The sequence below is a fragment of the Panthera pardus genome, unplaced genomic scaffold (assembly GCF_024362965.1).
Source record: "Panthera pardus isolate Hobbes unplaced genomic scaffold, ASM2436296v1 HiC_scaffold_13, whole genome shotgun sequence".
Taxonomy (NCBI): Eukaryota; Metazoa; Chordata; class Mammalia; order Carnivora; family Felidae; genus Panthera; species Panthera pardus.
The window spans coordinates 102605723-102611731 of NW_026526688.1; the positions used below are offsets into that span (position 1 = coordinate 102605723).

Below are 6009 nucleotides of genomic sequence, written 5' to 3' on the forward strand. Positions count from 1 at the left end.
ATCTCCTTTTTTCTTTCTGCTTCATTATTCTCCATAAGTTTGTCCTCTATATTGCTCATTCTCTGTTCTGCCTCATCCATCCTTGCTGCCATGGCCTCCATTCGAGATTGCAGCTCAGTTATAGCATTTTTTAAATTTTGTCCCGACTAGCCTTTACTTCTTTTATCTCCACAGAAAGGGATTCTAATCTATTTTCGACTCCAGCTAGTATTCTTATTATCGTGATTCTAAATTCTGTTTCAGACATCTTGCTTGTATCCGTGTTGGTTAAGTCCCTGGCTGTCGTTTCTTCCTGCTCTTTCTTTTGGGGTAAATTTCTTCGTTTCATCATTTTGAAGGGAGAAAAGGAGTTAATGATCTGGAAAAATTAAAATTAATAAATTAAAATTAAAAAAATATTAAAATTAAAAAATTAAAAACAAATACACACATAGACAAAAATCGAATAAATGATGCTAGATCCCAGGTGTGTTTTGATCTGGGTGTTAAAAGTGGCTTGATAGATTAGAGAAAAAAAGGGGAAAAAAAGGAAAAAAAAGAAATTATTTAAAAATTTGGAAAAATGAATACACTGAAGTAGACTAAAATGAAATAATAGAAGTAAAATAGAATTTAAAAAATTTACACAAAAGTAAAAAATATAGTAAGAAAAATTGAAGAAAAATATTTTTAATAAAGGTTAAAAATATGGAATACTTCATGAATTTGCACGTCATCCTTGCACAGGGGCCATGCTAATCTTCTCTGTATCATTCCAATTTTAGTGTATGTGCTGCCAAAGCACTGTTTCTTTGTGTTTTTTGTTTTTTGTTTGCACAAAATTTCATGTCAGGAAACTATAAAATAGTGGGCTAATGCCTCCAAAGTACTGAGGAAAAATAATTTTGAATATTTCTTTTTTTTAAATTTCAGTATAGGTGATACACAATGTTATAATAGTTTCAAGTGCATGACATAGTGATTCAACAAGTGTATATGCTATGTGCACTACAGGTGTAGCTACCATCTGTCCTGTTAAATTGCTATTACAATATCAATGACTGTATTCCTTATGCTGTGCCTTTTAGACCTATGACTTATTCATTCCATAACTGGAAGACTGTATCTCCCTCTCCCCTTCACCATTTGGCCCAACCCCACACTCCCCACCCTTCTGTCAACCATCTGTTGAATATATATTTCCATACTGAACTCCAAAGATTTTACCTGAGTACATGGGCTGATTAACAGTGTGGGAGAATAAAGTCCTAAGAGAAAACTTCAATCCCACCAGGTTAAAATGAAGAGGTTGGAGTTTGGTGCTGTCAGAGTACATAGGACTTGAGGAGCAAAATCCTAATAAGGCTAGCAGCACAGGAAAGAGAGCCTCAAAGTATCTGTGGAGTCTTCTCTCAGAACATTCTCCAATTCTTAAATTGTGCAGGTGAAGGGCAAGACTAAGTAACTGCAGTAGAAAGTAGTAACTAAGAAGCTAAAGCCCCAGGCAAATATCTTAGCAGTCACATAATGCTGGGGCAAGAGAACCCTAGGAAGGGTAACCTCCATAAAAACCTCAGGCTTTGATTTGATCTACTGAAGGGCAACCCATAGAAGTTAGGGCATGCATTAGTTTTGTAAGACTGCCATAACATATTACCACAAACTGGGTGGCTTGAAACAACAAAAATGTATTCTTTCACATTTCCAGATGTCAGAAGTCTAAAAACAAGGTGTCAGCAGGGCTAGGCTTTTTCAGAAGAGGGAGTATACTTTTTTGCTTCTTCTGGCTTTTGGTGGTTGCTGGCAATCCTCAGTGTTCCTTGGCCTAAAGACCAAAAATCCATCTCTGCCTCTGTTTTCACATAGCATTCCTCTCTGTGTGTCTGTATCTTTTTATGGCCTTCTTATAAGGACACAGCTCATTTGATTTAGAGCCCACTATAGCCAAGTAAGACATCTTAACTAAATCTGCAAAGATCTTATTTCTAAATAAACTCATATTCTGAGGTTCCAGGCAGACGTGAATTTGGTGGTGGGAAATGGGCAATATTCAACCCAGGGTTGGCACTAGTAAAATACACCTGTCCTAACAAAACAACAAGCCAGTCCTTAACAAAATTAGGGGAAATATGCTTGTAATTTTTCTGCTTAATGGTAGAAAATGTAATCAAACTAATGCAATTTTTAATATACTATGTCTTGTATCAATTCATAAATTATAATGCATACATAAAAGGAATAGATCCAAAAACTTGGTAACCTAGAAAGAAACAATATAGATGTTTCAGATACTATGGTAATCAAGAAAATAGGGGGGAAAATAAGGAGAATATTAACAGAGACCCAGAAGCTATAAAACAGAATAAATAGAAATACTAGAATAAAACTATCAAAATTGAAATTAATAATTCAATGTATAGATTCACTAACAGATTACACATAGCAGAAAAGAAGTTTCGTGAACTTAAAGAGAGGCCAGTGGAAGGAACCCAGACTTAAGCATAGAAAATAAAAAGGGATATACAATTTAGGAAAGAGCACAAGAGATGTAGAAAACAGTGTCAAGGTCAACATGTAAAAGCAGGTCTTCTTAAGGAGAGGAGAGAGAAAATAGGACATAACAATGTTTAACAGAAACTGGCCTAGAATTTTCCACATAAATATCAAATTAGCAAGAAGCTCTACAAATCCCAAGTATAAATTCTTGTAGGCAGGTACATCACAGTGTAACTTCTAAAAACAAAGAGAAAATCTCTGAAGCCAAAGGTAGAAGAAAAGATACCTTCAAAGAAGAAATAGTTAAGGAGCGCCTGGGTGGCTCAGTGGGTTAAGCATCTGACTCTTGATTTCAGCTCAGGTCATGATCTCATGGTTTGTGAGATGGAGCCCCATGTGGGGCTCTTCTCTGACAACACGGAGCCTGCCTAAAATTCTCTCTCCCATTCTCTCTGCCCCTCCCCTGCTCGTGTACGCTCTCTCTCAAAACATATAAATAAACTTAAAAAAACATTTAAGATGTCAACTGAATTTTAAACAGAGACAATTAAGCTAGAATACAATAAATTGTCATCTTTAACATGTTGAAAATAACTGCCAACTTATAATTCTATTCCTTGTGAAAATACTTTTCAAAAGTGAGGTATATATACAGAAAAAAAATATTTGTTGCTGGCTGACTTGCTCTTACAAGGAAGTTACTCAGGCAGAAGGAAAATATACTAGATGGAACCATAGAGATTCATGAAAGAAGGAAGAGCATCAAAAAAGGTAAGTATTTTTATAAGTACAATGCTATGGATGGCTTTAAACAATAAGAATAATGTCTCATACATTTAACACATGTAGAAATACAATATATAATAATAGTACAAAAATCAAGGGTGGCGGTAAGTGGAGTTAAACTGTTTTAAGGTTCTTTAACTGTTTAGGAAGTGATAAAAGGACTTACTAATTTAGGGTTGAGTGTAATAAGATGAGGGTGTATTTTACAATCATTAAAGTATTATGAAAAGAATACTTAAAAGAACATAGCCAATAAGTGAATAGAATTTTAAGTGAGCTAACCCACATTTCACAGTAGGAAATCAACTATGTTTTAAAGTTGATATATCAATAAGCAGAAATATCAGTAACATTTTAGAGTTACTGAGAATCTACCAAAAAAACCTAAAAAGGAATAGTGTAAAGTGGTCACCTCTGGAAACTGAGACTAGTATATAGGGCACCACATAATAACATTTTACTTTTTTTTTATGGTCTTATTTACTGCTTGCATTTTTACTATGTACATGAAATATTATGAGAACATGTTTTTAAACAAAAATTTGTATATTGGAAAATTGTATACTTTACCTACTTCACTTAAAAATATTTTAACCTGAATAAATGAGAAGTTATACACAGTTCTTCATCTTTATCATTCTGGTGAATTTCTGATTCTTTAAGAACAGTTCAACTATTGCTTTGAAACAGTCTTCACTCTTCTGGCAAAACTTCATTACTTTATTCTCTGAGTTGTTATGATGCTTTGCACTTACTGTATGTCTCTTAAAGTGGTGGTAGTGTCTTTCCTACTTCCATTCTGCAGGCAGAGGTTATTTTGCGATCTTGTTTCCACAGCACTTAGCAAAACTCTAATGCCTTTAGGTGATTAGTCCCTGAATGTTGAAAAGACATAGGGTCTTTCTATTCCCTTATTACAGGGTAAGAAATTCTATTTACCAAGGGCTTATATATTCCAAGATCCTTGAACATCCTGTTCGGTCTCCTGTAGCCATCTTTTGTTCTTCTGCTTGGTATGTGTCTGAGCTGCATTTACCAGTGTATTTTGTCCTGTCTTGCCCTTCTCATCCTTTTTTTCACAGTAAGTTTCTCTATTTAACTATTTACTTTGGCACTAGTTTAAGCTGGTTCATGAAGTCCAAACATCTACAAAACTGACAAAGTCAACTGTGCATTGGGTCCCCCAAGTTCTATTGTTGAATTATGACCATTTCTTTTCTTATGACTAACTTTTAATATGGAAATTTCCAAACATATATAGAGGAGAGAACTGTATAGTGAACTGATGGCTTCATCATCCAGCTTCAGTAGCTACCAATAAATGGACAATTTTGTTTTAGCTCTACCCCAGCCACAATCCTTCTAAATTATTTTGAAGCAAATTTAAGATGTGATATAATTTCATCTACAAATATGTTAGTTTTTAAAAAATTTAATTTCCTAATACTCTCAAATAGCCAATCAGTGTTCATATTTCTCCAGTTATATATATGTATATATTGTGTAAATGTTTGAACTGGGATCCAAATTAAGTTCACATATATTTTGTTGATAAATATCTTAAGTCTCTTTTAATCTATGTTTTTCCTACATCTTGGTTTTTTTTTACTTGCAATGTTTTTATTTTTGAAGAAACTAAGTTTTTTGTTCCTAGAAGTTTCTCATGGTCTGATGTTTATTGATTGCATCCACCTCATGTAGTTGAATATATTTCTTTGTCCCTTGAATTTCTCTAAACTGATTAGATTCAGATTCTATTCCTTGTTCTTGCAAGGCTATGTTTCAGTTGGTGGTCTATACTTCCTTCAGGAAGTATATAATAGTTCATCACTCTTTTTGCAAATTTTAGCCATTAATGATCATATTCATTAGAGGTTCAAAATGATGATATTCAAATTTTATTATTTAATCTTTATCAGTTGAAAGAGAAATTTTTATTAACTTTTTGGTTACTCTGATACTGGCATAACTTGGAGATGCTGCAGATTTAGTTTCAGACCACCACAATAAAGCAAATACCACAATGTGTCAAGTGAATTTTTTGGTTTCCCAGTGCATATAAAAGCTATATGTACATTATACTGTTGCTTATTGGGTGTGCAACAGCATTATTAAAAAAAAAAGAATGTACACACCTTAATTAAAAAATACTTTATTGCTGAAAAATGCTGATCATCATCTGAGCTTTCAGAAAGTCATAATCTTTTTGCTTGTGGAGAGTTTTGTCTTGATGCCGATGGTGGCTGACTAAGCAGGGTTGTTGCTGAAGGTCAGGGTGGCTGTGGAAATTTCTCAAAATGAGACAATAAAGTTTGCTACATTGATTAACTTTTCCTTTCACAAATAATTTCTCTGTGGCATATGATGATGTTTGATGCCATTTTATCTACAGAACTTTTTTCAAAATTGGAATCAATTCTCTCAAACCATGCTGCTACTTTGTCAATTAAGCTTATGTAATATTCTATATCCTTTGTTGTCATTCCAACAGTCTTCATAACCTCTTCTCCAGGAGTAGATTCCATCTCAAGAAACCATTTCCTTTGCTCATTTATAAGAAGCAACTCCTCCTCTGTAGACATTTTACCATGAGCTTGCATCAATTCAGTCACATCTTCATACTCCATTTCTAATTCTTGTTCTTTTGCTATTTCCACAATATCTGCAGTTACTTTCTCTAGTGAAGTCTTGAATCCCTCAAAATCATCCATGAAAGTTAGAATCAACTTCTTCCAAACTCCTGTTAAT

General features: G+C 33.8%; 1 non-coding gene across 1 annotated transcript; it reads right to left on the minus strand.

Annotated features, from left to right (window-relative positions):
* Positions 1-681: 681 nt before the first annotated feature.
* On the minus strand, positions 682-784 carry LOC128776726 (U6 spliceosomal RNA). Its single transcript, XR_008421904.1, has one exon. It is a non-coding gene; the product is annotated as a U6 spliceosomal RNA (small nuclear RNA).
* Positions 785-6009: the final 5225 nt, after the last annotated feature.